At 42.1% G+C, this 16,282-nt stretch overlaps 1 long non-coding RNA gene across 1 annotated transcript in view; it reads right to left on the bottom strand.

Moving 5' to 3' along the window:
- LOC113975550 overlaps nt 1-16,282 on the bottom strand; it is a 31,159-nt gene that overhangs the window by 12,227 nt on the left and 2,650 nt on the right. The window contains exon 2 of the long non-coding RNA XR_003536850.1: nt 3,110-3,267. This is a non-coding gene — a long non-coding RNA (uncharacterized LOC113975550). The remainder of the gene's footprint in view (nt 1-3,109; nt 3,268-16,282) is intronic.

The raw sequence follows: 16,282 nt of genomic DNA, 5'->3' as shown, positions 1-16,282 counted from the left end.
ATTAGCTGTACCAGAGCAAATGTTTTATTGGCAAGTAACCATTTATAACCTACCGTGCTCTTTCACCCAGAATTTTCCTACTAAATTTCCTGACAAACCACTGTCCTAGCACCACCTAGTGTCCAGCCTGGTAATTCAGGTGTCTTTAACAGAATTGGAGCCATTTGCGGGAAAAGAGGAAAATAAAGGTCAGGTTTGGGGTTTTTTTTGGTGGTGGTGGTTTTTTTAAGCTAATGTAGACTCCAACAGTACGTTCGTATAAGTCCACAATTGTAACATCTGAAATAATGCTTTTATTTCCGAATCCTGTCATTTCTTAGTGTGGCTGTCTTCTCTTGGATGTCTGAAATCTCTCTGCATAGAAAAGAGAAGCAAGCAAGAACCCTTCTTGATAGGGATGTTGAAATTTTCACTTTCAGTAAGGGTATCTTGGCTGAATGAATGAGGAGCTCAGAGGTATTAAGAAGGGACTTCATGAAAAATGCAGGTTTTTCAATGCCGGTGGCAAGGCAAAACAGTGGTTAAAATTTTTCTGCTTAAGAGTACTGAATTATTTCCAAGAGGATGGAGAAATGGAAAGCAGAGTGTGCCACAAAGAACAGCGAAATGAGACCATGGTGTGCCTGGCAATACAAGCTGGCGTGTAAAGCAACCGAAATTATTACAAAGTGTCCTATTTCTCATGAAGTCAAATGCACAGCAGGAATGTTGGCACTACCAATTCCAGTCTTGGACAGGCATGTATCATCATAACTTATTGCAAATCACTGGGTTTATTAGTATTGTAGAGCCAGGAGTGTGTGTTTGTATCCCTTCTGTCATACTACAGCTATGGGGTTAAGCCTCACAGCTTGTAAAGTGGAGCAGACTAATTATCATACACAAGAAATTACTAAAATCTGACAGTCACATGTCTCCTGGGAAGGACAGCCCATGACATATCAATGTAGGGAAGAAAATCACTTTGGGAAAAACTCTCCCAAATTTTCAGTGGTTGCTGATGGTGTGATTTCCCCCAGTGCCTAACAGAAATCCCAGACTGCACAAACACTTTTGATTGATGCATCTCAAGGTCCATTGCATGTGTGTGGCTGTCAACACCACGGCTGCCTGCTCATGTTGTCCACTGTGGACACCCCCAGCTGCTCATACGAGGGGCCCTCAAAGCCATGAAGACCCTCAGTACGGTCCCAGCCAGTGCTCTGAGCATTGCTCCATCTTCACTAGAGGACTTTTACCCACATCCACTTCCAATTCCAAAGGGAAGCCCTGCCCAAAGACCTGTCAATTCACACCAGTTTGCCCAGAGATCACCATTCCCTGTCCTACAGGGAGAGGGGGACTTGTTGCAGGAAACACCAGCACAGTTTGCCAAACGCTTGGGGGCCGTGTTTCAAATGATGGCCACTTTTGAAATGGATGAGCAGAATAAATTATTAGAAGAAGCAGAGTTAACTTCTGAAAGGACCCTTCTTTGATAACGGTAGACTTTAGAGAGGAAGAGAAGGAGTCACATGAATAACATGTGTGGCCCTTACAAAGAGATGAGCTTTCTGACGTGAGGTTACCTGAACCCCTGGCAGCTGCTGAACACCCCTGTGCTTGCTGATGTGAAGATACTCCACCTGAAGTTTGTCACTTCACTAATTAGATGATTGTTAAGATTTCGGGTGGGGATTTTTCCTAGCAGATGTTTTTCTTCACTTACCTTTTTTTTTTTAATTATTCCTGGTGTTTTTGCCTATCAAATCACAGACTTCTTCAAAGGAAAAGGAATAAGCAGTTGTCATAACAACAAAGCTCTTCATTACCATGGGAACCTTTGACAGCTTTATTTAAAACATTAAAAAAAAAATTAAAAGAAAAATCCAACCAATTATTTTTATCAGTCTGATTCATGTACTTCTTAAACAGATTACAGCGTATTCTCTAGCAGTTACACTGTGAAGTGAGTATGGCTTGAATATTTATGATAATTTAAACTTTGGGGAAAAAAAATTAGAAAGTGAGTTAGTTGTATTTATGTGCTTCCTGTGGCAAGAGCTCACCTTGACTTTTAATTAGAGGATATGATGTGAAATTTAAAGGTGGAATTTTTCTTTTTTTCTCACACATGTGAAGCAAAATGATCATAGTATGAAATAAAATACTGAGTTAGTCATTCATATGCTCTAGACAATTATGTCTTCCCTTTTTCAAGCCATAAAAAAGCACCCTGAAGGTAGAGGAAGAGTGACTTATTTGTTAAAAGATGGAGGCCCTTTGCAAAATGTAGAACTGACTCCTGGTTTTAACTTTCAGTTCTCTGAAGCTGAAGGAGAGGGGGATGAAAAGATGATCAACTATTCCTGTGCTATCTTACAGAAGAGGAAGATGCAGGAAGGTGTTGCAAATGGCTCCTCCACTCCCTGCAAATAGCCTGTTTAATAGGAGGTGTGATCTGCTGGGGCAAGAGGAGGAGGGACAGAGCTCTGCCTGACCACAGGAAACCGGAGCCAAAGCTTCCTTGTATTTTTCCCACACAAAAGAGGTAAGTAGCTCCTACTACCTCCTGTTTAACTTGTGCACTCAAATTTGAAAGATGCTTCTCTGGATTTCAAATTCTAATTTTTAGTATGAAATAAAGGCTAAATGCCTTTCATCTGTTCAAGTCATTTATAGTATCCTCAACAAAAGGATTTTTTTACAGCAACGTGAAGGGTAATACTGGAATTGTTAAACTCGTGTCCCTTAAAATAAGTTACATTTGTCCTCAGTTTGAACAGTGATGTTTCTTGCTGGGCGTAATCAACAACTTAATTCTCTCCCCAAGCCAAGGAAAGAATGAATATCTTCAGAGACCTATCATTCTGTCTTCCACCCATAAAGGAATATAACAAGCAGCTGTTGCATTTATCCTAAGAAGATGATAGCTGTAAATTGGCTGGTATCACATGCACTTCTCCTGCAGATGCTCATAATTTATCCACCAAGATGATGACTGTGAAAAGCAGGGAAAATCCCAAATATATAAGGTCAGACTCCTCCCCCAAAATAATAGATTACTTAACATCAGTTATGTTGGGACCCTACTATCTCCCAATTTTGGGATGGAGAGGCTTTTATTTACCTTTGAAAAAAGGGCTGGCCACGTGCAGCAGAACTTGTTTTATCCCTGAGAGGAGGTGATGGGGTGCTTTGTGTATTGGTTTCCTCATAGCCTACTTCATCTACCCACCAGCTGGGTTTGACAGCTTCACTCCAGTGGGAAACATGGCTGTGGCTCTCCTGTTACATGAGGCGGTGTAGGGAGTTATTATTTAATTATGACAACTACACACATACAAGGCATTGCATTAGGAAACACACATACACCATCTGCTAGATACCATGATTTAGCTGTAGGCGTACAAGAGCAGAGTTTTATGAGCATTAACTTTATTCTGGGAGACTATAAATGCAGGTCTCCTCACACAGCACTGCCAAGGGAGGCATTCAGGGGAAGAACATTCCTTGACGATATAGTCATTACTGTTTCAGCAAGACGTTAATTTTTACAATAAATAAGTTTAATCTTTTTATGCAGATCGTTTTAGAAAATAAACAGGCCATTTTTATGAGCTGCTTAGAACTGGGGTGGGATGTGATTTGCGGTAACGTCCTGCATGCATTGCAAATTGTAAACAATTTTGAATTCCTGGGGAACTACTGCAGATCATTATTTATTGTGGGTTTTTAAATAACTTATAAATGCAACACTTTTGCATGTTTCGAAGCATTTAGAAGGCAGAAACATTGCCTGGTGGAACTAAATTCCTGATTACTAAAGAAAGAAGACAATTGTAATCCATGGGCTGAGCCTGTGGTTTTAACGCAGCACCTTCCTTTGATTACTTCTGGAGAACTTGTATGGAAAACAGGGCGTGGGGCAGCAGGTGTGGGAGAGCCTGACCACTGGTTTGGAAGTATGAAGTCCCTTGGGTCTCAGTTTGATCTCCTCTGCTAGACACCTTTGTAACTTCAGCAGAGTTTAGCAAACAGCAGGCAACTCAATTCAGGTACCTTTAGCCACTGACCTCACTTGTAGAAAGAAAGCAATACTGCAATTTTGGACTCCTGAGGATATTACTATCCTGTCTTACATGGGCTGTGAATAGTAATGTACAATAGATGTGTGATTCTGATGTGAACTGTGATTAATGTTTGCTGAAGAAATAATGTGGCTGTTGTCTTGAGGATAACAGAGATGTTGTCTTTTTCATGAAGTATTAAAGAAAGAAATGGTATTACTAGCCAGAGTTAGGCATTTAATACCTCAGAACATTAAATGACTAAATCTCAAGAGGGACTGATTTTGCCTTCTGGCCAGCCCTGAGATGAATGCATTTGTATGACAGTCTCTGTTTTGACACTAGATATGATATCATGTCCTGGCCAGGAAGTTTCACAGATTTGGTGAGATTCTGTGAAGGCGATGAACCATTCCAGCCCAAAACCGGCCTGACTTTCAGAAGAGAAGTGTGGCCTCCAGGTTCAGCTGCTACTGTTGACTTTGTGAGAGTTCACTGATCACAGAATCATAGAATGGCTTGGTTTGGGAGGAACCTTAAAGACAATCTAGCTTCAACCCCTCTGCCGTGGGCATGGACACATTTTATTTGATCCGGTTGCTCAATGCCCTGTCCAAAGGGCTCAAAGCCCTGGCCTTGAACATTTCCAGGGATGGGGCATCCACAACTTCTTTGGACAAACCTGTACTAGCACCTCACCACCCTCACAGTAAACCTGCCACGTCTGCCTGCGAGCCTGGACAAGGTTGTGTAACCTTAGCCTTCATTCCTGTTTTGTAAACAAGCTGATTTCATATTGTTAGGAAATCTCATTTTCTCTTTAACTGTGGAAATGATGCTCAGGTGCTGTGGAAAAGGGGATCACATAACTAGGTTAGTGTTGGCTGCATGCAGCCATGTGGTTGTGTCACTCCATCCCAGAAGCATCCTCACTTCAACAGCTACAAGTTTATGTAAAATACTTCCATTCCCATGGCAGAAAAGTTTATTCGGATTGTATTCCTCTTCTTGCTATCCACAAGTAGTTGTGTATCATAATTACAGAATGAAAAATATAATATCTAGTCTGGCTTTTGTAGTGGAGTCCACGGGATTTGCTGTGGCTTCTGACCCTCATTTCATACTTCCTCTGAAGGACACAGGATCCCTAGTGACATCAGGCAGCAGCCCTAGTTTGCTCTAGATACAACACAGGAAGACAGACATCAACAAAGGGGCCATGTTAACAATCCAAGCCAAGAATACAGGGCTTGAATAAATTGGCAGCAAAGTGAAGCTGACCCTAGGGACATACCTGGTACATGCTGAATGAAAAACACTCCTTCCACACACACCCTTGGGCAGAGTCACTCCGGGTTCTTCAAACTGTGCAATTGTCCAAAACACTTACTTATTTTAAAACACTGGCTTTGAAATCAAATTCTAGGCAAAATAACGAGCATATGAAAACATCAGTAGTTTTGGTTGGTAAGGTAGGTAGAGGGGTTTGTGTGTGTTTTTTTTTTAAATCTGTATTATAATGTAAATATAACGTGGATGACAAAGAGAAAAAATTGTTTTTATCACGAAAGCAACTGTAATTCCCAATTAAACAACTCCTAATGAATGTTGGTATTGTTCAGTCACTATGGAGCTACCACTAACATCACACAGTGTGCAGGCCCCCAAAGCTCTTGTTTGTTTCTAAAGCGATCAGGTCACACCACTCAGTTCCCCCCAATTTATTTAAATCTGTTACTTTATTTCAAGTGCTAATTATCTCTCACAACAAACAGAGCCTTGTCAGCTGCAATTACTGGCATTACAATAGATTATCAACAGAAAAGTGTGTCTTGAAGCAAGAAGTGTTGCCTTGGTTACCAACCCAAAATGCTCCTGGATTGCATCTGTAACCACAATTTCTTGATTATACCTGAAATATCTCATGAGTGAGGCCCCTCTTTTCCTCTTAAATTAGTACAGGGCATCATGAGCCAAATTTTACCCTACAGAATTGTGATTTAAATCACAACAGTGCAAGTTTGGAGCCAGTGGTAGATTATCTTAAAGGCAAAAAAGAAAGGGGTTACATTTTCCATGAGTAGAGGAGGCATGCCTTTTGCTCCTGTAGTCAGCGTACACAGGAATAATTCCTCTGCCTTCCAAAGCGTTATGCCTGACTCGCAAATGAGAATGGGCTCTTGCCCAGCAAACCGAAGCAGGTGTGTTTCATAAGGCCCTTCTCCTTCCTACCAAACACTCTGACGCGTGTGAAGAGCTGGCACCAGCTCGGGAACCTTGGACTGGTTGTAAATGCAGTTTTCAGGATAGCTGTGAGATGGGGTTTTGATTTGACTTGGCAGAAGGAGAAATGTCAGCCGTGAAAGAAGCGTGAGTTCAGGCGAGAAGTTGGGAGGTTGGGTACGTCTCTCATCCTGTGTCACACAGCCAAAAGTTAAATGCCTCTGATTGCCTGAGAAATGTGTGCTTGTCTTTCATTCCTGCTTAAAACAGGAGGGAACCAAAGCCGGTGGAAGTACAGTGTCGAAACCTGGTGACCTTGTCAGCTGAACAAGGTTTCAGGACTGCTCAAGGAGGTGTATCAGCGTCCAGGAGGGAAGATAGGAAACGAACTAGGATGCCTAAGTGTTACTTCCATTAAATGTCAAGTATATCCTAAAGTGTAGTCCTACTAAGCACTGTTTATTTGGACCCCCAGCTTGTGACTCATAGTCTTTTATGGGCAGTTTTCTCCTATGTTTCCCAAAAACCTCACGATCAACTTCAGTGCAGAGAGAACAGATCCCTAGCCTTGAAATGGCTGAACAGCTCTTCGCCTGTCTTTATGCCTAAGCCTTATCAAGATCTCCAAACAATATATTCATACATTTTCTTCTCCCAGAGTAGCCTAAAAATTTTGGAAATGCTGACCAGATTGGGTGAAACGTGGAAGTCTCTGCTTTCATTTAAGTTCTGTTTTAAACTGGAGCTTTTCTGATTCCGTGAGTGGCTTGGTGTTAGGACATTTGGTCACAAAGGAGCAGCCCTGAGTCAGTTTCTTCCTCTGCCTGAACCCCTCTCTCTCCTCTCCAGGTATGCACCATGATTGGAGCTGCATTTGCCAACCTACCTTAGGGAGCTGTGCCATAGCACAGGAGAGACCTACAGTGATTTGGGCCAGAGGGAGGGGGGAGACCATAAACAGCTGTGAAGTTATGGCATTTAGTTTAAAAGAAGGAGTCCTGAGCTCCAGTACCAGCTCCTTCTGTATTTTATCTGTGTAAAATCCATGCAATGCAAAATAGATCCCTTTCTAGGAGCATGCACTGTGACCAAATACTCTTGCTATCCGAGGAAAGCTCTCAATAATAATCTGAAGAGCTGTGGTCCCTCTTACTTATGCACCTTCTTCCTCCTCTCTCCCCATCCCAATCCAGGAGAAGCTTCTTGGCTTTTCAGAAGAGCTCCCACCATCACTCCCAGCTGTGTTAGGGCACACAGGAGTGAATCCACACACCTTTATAGCCACAGTGTCACTACTGGGCTGTCACTTGGTGGTGAGGGTAGGACACGGGGATCTGATTTCTGTTTTGGTGAGAAAAGACACGTGCCTGGATGTACTGGATCTTATTAAGTGCTGTAACACTACAAAAACCTATGGGTAGTGATGGCAAGTGAGGGTGAGCCCCATTTTCCTCTTTAAGTTTTTTGTGGATATTACTTTGGTACCTGTCACTCTCTGGTCATCCAACCAGCCACCTAAGAGCCAGGCAGTTGGGGATCTGAGTTACGCAGGTGTGAAAAACTGCACGGTGCTTCTTGATCCTGCTGTAGCCACACAAGCCAGGGTGATTAGTGATGTTTTGCTTAAATCCATTTTGTGAGTATGGACCTTAAACTCTTAACGCGTAGCTTATTTAGTCTGTGTTTATAGTTAAAGTCTCCCCTGCTGAAATGAGTGTAGAAATGTAACCATCCGTGTTTGTACACCCCTTAATATTGCAGTGCCAGTACAATTCACAAAGAGGGAATGTCATTCAGTTCCCATTGTGTGTCACCCACAGAAGCTGTTTGGGATGCCCCAAGTGTGCTGTTTGGATGACAGGATGACGCAGCCATTACCGGGCAGGGTTCACTCCACTGGTCTGGGGGGCTCAGAGGAGGGGCATGATTTCCCAGGAGGGCTGGATCACTGGGAATGCTAAGAATTGTAAATCATCACTGATGGAAATACCACCTTTGAGCCAATCAAAAACTACTTTGAGGAATACATTTTTATTTCAGCTTTGGAATCACTATAGAGGAATAAATAAGAGGGTTTGGGGGGTTCTGCAGATCATTTGGGAGCACAGAGCAGCGTCCCATCTTCACTCATGTTTTATCATCCCCTCAATTTTCACAGCATGAGCACTGATCTGTACTCACAGCATAACTGGTTTCTGTTTATCCAAACCCAAATGCAAATATTTCCATAAAGATAAAATTTTAATGTAGGACTTTATGATGAAGGCTGTTATTTCCAGGTTGCCATTAACGAATCCATGCTGCTGTGGTTTAAATGAAAAATTTTAGAGCTGATTATAAAACGTTGAAATCAGACGCAGCTACGAAGACTTGATAATGCCTGAACTGGAGACAGAAGGTCCTGTCAGGGATAAAAACGTAGAGGACTGAAAACCAAGTCTAAAAGTGCACAGCCAGCGTCCAGCATGGCAGCACCATCAGAAAAGCATTAACCGTAGCATAATAGGGCTCTCCCCCAGAACAGGTTTCCATGAGTTAGCCCAGAAAATGAATGCTAATTAATACAGCTCCTTCACAGATACATTTTAGCTGCTTCTAAAATTAACTGATTAATTTTAAATAAACAGAAGTTTTAATAAAAATAGACTGCTTTAGGAGGAAGTAACTAGAGTGGAGGGGGATAGCTGAGTGGAACAGCAGCACAGAGAGAAGCCTGGGCACCCACAGAGGGACATGTTTAAGGTTAGTCCATTATGTTCTTACTAAAATGAGATTCTTCCCATTTTTTCCTAACTTTGGCATTTGCATTGTTTTTGATAACACCCCCTCTGATATACTAAACCCATGCTTGGGAAGTAATACAGATTAATTGCTAGCAGGCAATGATGTTTTGTGTGCCTGGCAGTGCTCCACACGGCAGAGGAGGAGGATGGCTGACCCCGTGTGTGGGGCACAGGGCTGCTTGCTGAGTGGGCATATGCAGGTTTGTGTGATTGTTCAGATGTGGTATTTGAGTGGCCTTTAATGCATTTTGTCTGCATGAAGCCAGCCCTGGAATATGCCTAAAAGGCTCCCCTACCAGAGTGCAACAGGTTTTGACAACCACCGGCGCTCAAAGGAAGAGCAAATGTGTGATTTAGACCATTGTTGGGGAATTTTTTTCCGCAAAGAAAGTTGTCACACTGCAAAATTGTGAAGCTGCATATAATAGGATGCTGACTGCAAAATATGTTACAACCTTGCTCTCCTATTATTTAACAATATAACTATGGCTATTTACCGATCTTAGATTGCCAAACCGCATAGGAGAAAACCTGAGTGAAAAACCATGTCTAAAACAAAAATTTGTTCATTCTGAGGCTATGTTATTATACTTTAAAATTTTATTAAGGAATAAATTTATTGAGCATTGTTTGCCTTAGAGGTGAGTGGTTCTGAAACTCTATTTCTTATTTGCATGTAACCATCCTTCAGTGAATTTTGAAGTTTTAACAAGAGTTTGGGGTTAGTTTCCTTAGGCAAATTGAAGAAATTATTTCTGATGATTTACTTAGTAGTTGGTCTTTTGTAATCATGCACTGAGCACCTGGAATGAAGTGGGGAAACTATTCTGTGGTGCACCTTTAAAACAGATGGATAAATAAACCTAAATGAAATTCAAAGAAAAACAACTTTAGACTGATTCTAGAGCTGCTTTTGTTTTCTATGAACAATGGAAGTTTACATGAAGAAGAGTGAGAGGTGCTGAAAAAGTAAAATAACCCAATTACAATGGATAGTTTTCCTGTCACAATCTAAAATTAACACCTTGGCACTATGAAAGGACAGAACAAAGGGAGCTGCTATATCCCATAGCCCTTGCAATAAAAGCAATTTAGAAATGGAGCCATTGATTTCCTTATTTTATTCCCTTTCTCTGAATGTCCCTTCTTTGTAATATTTGCTTCTGCATTTCTCACAACCCCTAAATTCTTCAGCTCCAGGAACTGGGGGCACATGAGAGCTGTTCAGATCAGGCCTTTGCTTTACTTCCCATGGAATATGCTCCCTTCTCAGATGGGGAGCTCCTCCAGAATAGAAATAACTAATGATAATGTGACTACTTTAAAGCCACATGGAGGGAGGGAGGAAAAAAATGCTATTCACTTCAGCAGTACAAATAAAGCGAGAGCTTTCTTTCTACAGGCATGTGTGGGAAGGGCATCAACAGAGCAATTACATGGTGGGTGGGAAAGGGGATTTTGTCACTTTGGCAGTGCTGACAGACAGAAATAAAAACTGCTTCTAGGGGGATAGCAGGGTAAGAACTTGCACATCAAGAGCATAAGCAGAATTAAAATAGGCCTTTAAGGGGATTTATTGAGGGCTGTTTTTTTTGTTGTGTTTTTTTTTTTCCCCCCAAAGTGCCTAAGGCCCCTCCTATTTCATTGTGTGCAAGCCAAGAATCAGGAGCAGGGTGAGAGACTGAGGAAGTTGCATCCAAACTAGTAAGAAACAGTTCTGACTGCAAGAATTCGATTGTAACCCTTATGCATCTGTTACAGATGGGGTAGAATGGCACGCTCAGTGCGCAGGACCACTGAGGGAAGGAGTCGTGGTTAAGAAAGCAGCATAGAAGAAACCCTCTTCCCTTTTCAAACCAACAATGGAGTCCCTTTCCTCCATTTCTGTGCATAAGACAATGCCACAAATTGGCCATGGTGTCCAGAGAGGTGTAACAGTACCATCAAGGCACACGACACACAGCCACAATTCGAACAAGTCTGAATTCAGATGCACAGGCACTTGAATTCCCTCTAACTGTGACAGATGTTTTCAGTGGGTACAGTTGTGCTGCTTTTACTTTTTCTTGGTTTCCCTGGAATTCCATATTACTCATATGAAGGCAGAAGGCAAAGACTGCTTCAGTGCGACTGAAGTAAGAAACGAAGCATTGCTGTTCTGCACCCACAACTGCAGGGTGCCATTGGCCTTCTGTGAGAAATAAATGAAATTACTATCACGAGTTACAATGACAATGGATCATTGATATACAAATTCTAGTCATGGAGATGGTTTTGCTTCTTTTTCATGTTTTTCCTCACAAAGAGAAAACCAGTAGTGATGTCCACCAATGCAGATTAACACAGACATTTGTAATGTGATAATTCTGAACTGGAAATAGCAGATCGCTGGAAAAGAAATAGCAGAAATATGGTATTTGGAATAGATAGGGATATGTTCATGCACCTGGTTCAATCCACCCTTTCTATCGTGTATGCCTATCTCAGGGGGAGCCCTCTGATGCAGCAAATCCAGCAACTTCCCTCTCCTTTTCCTTTCCAGCTGTGATGGAGGGGATCCCTCGAGTCAACCTTCTCTTCCAGTGCTTAGTGCTGTGGAATTTCCCTTCACACATAAAACACAAACTGCTATTTTACAGACCCCCGTTTCACCCGAGATGCCAACAACCAAATTTGAGTGGCTCATTGTTTAGCAGTGCCAAGACTGGGCAACTCATGACACTCATTTGGTGCAACATTGCTTTTAACAGCGGGCTGGGCTGCCACGCAGAGCGCTACAGCTGAGAGAGAATAAACCTGCCTTCAGTGAGACAGCCTTGAGATTTTTTAGATGGCAGATGATTGGTGATGTCACGTAAAATTGACAGCTCTTCAGACAAAAGGAAGAAGCTTGATTTAATGAGTGCTAGGGGTGGGTGTATAAGCAAAGACTTTTCTAAGAATTATCATTACCCGGGAAAGGCAATTTTCAGCTGAATTGACATTCCAGTAATTAAGGGCCAACACAGAGAATCTTGGTCATTATAACTATTTAAATTTCCAAATTGCTTAGTTTAGAATTGCTTATGGTTGAACTGCTACTGACAGTTCCATCACTTTCTATTATCAGCCAGCTTGATTGGCAAATGGATGAGGTCTGTACTGCACAGCCACGGTTCCATCTTGGTGCCAAAAATCACTACCTGGAGCAGAACAACAAGTAGCAACTACGGTCAGATCAAATCACAATGAAGCCAATTTTTATGTTCACTTCTTGATAGTGTATATGCACATTAAAGAGGTCATTGGATAGCAGATTCTTGAAAACTGTGGTGTAGGATATCTTCATATTTTAGTTATTTAAATTTACCTTATCAGTGAATGCTTTTTATCAGACAAGTTGGAATCCACACTGCTGGGCTACTACAGAATGAAATATTTTTCTGGCTTTTTTCCTCTGTGTTGCCAGCCTCAAGTGGACAGTGGTTTTCAAATGGCAAATATAATAGGAACTTTCTTCAGAGATGGGTAAAAGAAACATCTGAACCTTCTGAGGGGATTACATTATGTCTTGCAGTAACTTTCCTAATTCTGAATCATTACATGTTGTATCTGCCAGTTGTTTTAATGCTCTGGTCATAGCAAAGTCATAGAGACTGGGAGAAATAAACCATATTTTTATTTTAACAATTTAGAAGACTTTGTGCATTATTCTACAAGAATGGAGGCACTGGGGTCCTTTAGCTTTAGTGGGTTGGCCTCCTTTTTTTCCCCTGTAAAAATGTATTAACTTATCATGTACTTTGTTCTACTGACTTAGAGAAAGAGAAATTTTTTTTAGTTCCTCTTCCTCTGTACTGTCACTTTTGATTCACAGTTGCTAAGCATTGCAAAAGCTTACCAGAGGGACACTCTCATAGTGTGATTTGCAAACTTTGAAATAACACCCACCAGCAGAAGCACCATATGCTACGAAGTTGCACAGTAAACTGACAGCAGTATTTCATTTATAATTTGAATTTCCAAAAATGTCAGCATTTTTCACATCAACAAATGCCTCCCAGCTTTCAGTGCATGACTCTTGTCTCTGAGTGGACATTAAATTGTGCTAATTCTGCTTACATTTCTACAGAATTTATTAATGACAGCCGCATTAAAATCAATTCACTTTTATTATGGTAACTTGTGGTATTGAGACAAAATAAATCTGTGAATTTTCTGAAAGTGCAGATAAGTCACTGGGTTTATACACTATACAAATGTGTGTATAGTTTACAGCATGTGGACTTTGTGGCTCTTTGTAACATTGATAATCCAGTGCACCCTCTTTGGTAATAAAATAAAGTACCAAGGAATAGTTTTTTAATCAATCAAAGGCAAACTTCACATAAAACACAAGCTGTTCCCTTTGTGGTTAATTTTCATCCAGCTGTATTTAAGTACAACAGAGCCAGCAGAGAAAACTACTTGGCAACACTTCCTAATTAGGGGACGTTAATTACAGCTAAATACTATACAATTTCTATGTTATAAGAGTTCATCTAAATCAATGTTATTATGGCACTGAAGGAATTAATAATGATTTCATACTTAGAAGCTGTTGCCAAACTACCCATTAGTTCAGAGTTGAAAATGACTTTACAATGAAATCTCCAAATCCGCATTACGGAGAACGCTGGAGCGTTCGCAGACAATCACACATGGCACTTCCATTGTGTATTAATAGCTCTGCCTGATGGCATCCCGGCTTCATGCCGGAGTGTTGACGGGCTGGGTGAGAGAGAGAGGGAGGAAAGGGCCCTGCGAGACAAGGCACACGCATCCTCACAGACTGCGCGGGTGAGATCTCCCTCCCGAGAATGGAAACGGCTCCCTCCGCCCGCTGGGAGGTTTGATGGGATGTCACGGGGCGGGGGGACAGGCCAGACCCTCTGACAAAACCACGGACAGGTCAGGTCCTAACGGAAAAATACAACCTGGGGGTGTGTAGGGTGGGATCAGAGCGCCTGAGTTTGTTGAGAAGCAAGGGTGGCTCCCAGACCACCGTTTCAGACATGCCCCTCTCTGTTTAGGATGGAGAATTTGTTACCGAGTTGATACGTGCTAAAATGTCCTTCATTGCGTCTACTCCTATTTGTGCTTTAAATGCAGCACAAGGATTAAATCACTTTTTGTTGCATCTTGCATTTTTAGCAGCAGCTGCCTTGTAAAAATTATGGCTTAGCATTTCTAAGTCAAATCCAAATCAGAAAAAAAGGAGGAACATTAACCTACTATGCAGACAGGGGATTTCTCCCAGGTTATTTCTTATTAAATAGGTGTCCACAGGTGCCTATTACTGTCATAGCAGCCCCTGCTCAGCAGCCTTGTCAGTAAAATGGGAAGAGAGATCAAGACCAGACTGGATGCACTGAGCAAACAAACACCTGTACAGAGGAAGGGAAGCTACAAGTCTGCAGTGCCTCAGCTCAGGCTCTGCAAAGAGTAATCATGAATGGCTTAAAGCCCTCTTTGTGCTCACCCAATCTAAGACAACTCCAGTGCCTCCAGTTTCCTTCAGCACAATTTGTACAACCTACAGTACTCTCCCTGTGTTCCAAGAGCTTGTTGGTCGTCTCCCGCACTCGAGCTATTGCTACCCTGGGAAACACCCTTCATTTCCAGTGTCACGGGGAGCTTCTCCCTCAGTGTTCAGCTCCTTTTTTCCCTACTCTGCCTTTTTGTTCAGCATGGTGGATGAGGAATGATATGTACAAAGAGATACCTGAATTTGGTGGGTGGCAGAAGGGAGTTGCTTTATAACTTGATTGGTTTATTTCTGAGGGATGGACAGAGAAAGATTTGTGTTGTTGCAGGGGAAAGCTTCTCAATTTGTATGTTTTAGAGCAAATCAGGATCAAAGCAGGTTATTGACTTATTAATGGCATGTAATTAACAGGCAATCAGTGAATTACAAATCCAGGGTCAATATCAGCAGATAAACCACAATAGGAGATGCTTAAGAGACGTAAATAAACTCTTGCAAACTCAAGAAAGAGCTTCCACAAGTAATCCCCAAAGGTTTTAACCCCATGTCCTCCCACCACCCCATGTGAGGGACCCCACAAGGTTGCATATGTGGTGCAGGTTCCCATGCCTTGTGCCCCACACTTTCAGTCCACTGACGGTGTCCATGGGGGAGGAGGCACTGCCTGGTCTTGATGGGGTGGGGACGTGAGTGGCTCCCCCAAAAAGGGTGAAAGAACCTTGCAGGAGTTTAACACCCAGCAAAGGAAAAGTCACGCTCAGCAAACACACACAGAGTTTTATAAGACAGCTCCTGAGCAGCTGGCTTTGAAGAGCTGACCTCCAACCAAGTTATAAAAGTTGTTTTGCTGCACTGCCCCAGGACAGGAACATCAAAAAGATCAGTAGACAGATGCAAAATTAACCCTTTCTAAGAAGTCAGCTGTGGGAACAGGTGGAGAAAAGGTTTTTAGTCCAATACAGGTATCCACAGTCACCTAAAGAAGATGGGCAGCACTGGGAGATGTGTAAGCCTTTAACTGAAACCACCACCCATGCAGACTACATTTTTAAAAATTTCGTTCCAGCTGTGGTCAGAAGCAGTAATGACCAGACAGGCTTGCTAATCCAGATGTATCCAAACCAGCTGGCCCTGGTGGGTATATGTGCATGGCAGCCCACGTGGGACACCCCAGTGACACCCCAGAAGAACAAGAGGCGTGAGGCCGAGTGCTGGAAGGCATGTCCAAAGCTGAAACCAGGACAGCAGCAAAGCAAAGGTAGCTTTGTGTCCATGGCCCAGGGCGTCACTGGCTTGGGGCATGATTAATCCATATGCCTGTATCTTGGATATACCAGATATCCAGGCTTTCACTCGCATCACCATTGCTCTTCCTTAGATAAGCAAGAGAGCACTCTGCCTGCAAACCACAGTCCTTCACCTTTCAGCTTATAGTGAAAGCACTTTTTAAGAAAACATATCTACACCAGTACTAGAACTGTATTTTAGTGAAACATTTAGCAATATTTACACTAGAAGTACACTAACAGATAGTGCTGCATCTTTTTATGTATGGAGCAAAGGGCTGACTTGCAACAGACTGCTATTTTGATAAGAATACCTTCTGCTTGGGAACTATTCTTAAGTTTATTTTTCAAGTGTTATTCCAAATCCATGTTATAAAATGTTTATATGTGCACTTAGGAGCATGGTTATGGTATAGATGTAAAAGGAAAAAAACC

Source organism: Neopelma chrysocephalum, unplaced genomic scaffold, assembly GCF_003984885.1.
Source record: "Neopelma chrysocephalum unplaced genomic scaffold, ASM398488v2 Primary Assembly neopelma1_139, whole genome shotgun sequence".
NCBI classification, from domain to species: domain Eukaryota; kingdom Metazoa; phylum Chordata; class Aves; order Passeriformes; family Pipridae; genus Neopelma; species Neopelma chrysocephalum.
This window is presented reverse-complemented; position numbering and strand designations above follow the sequence as displayed.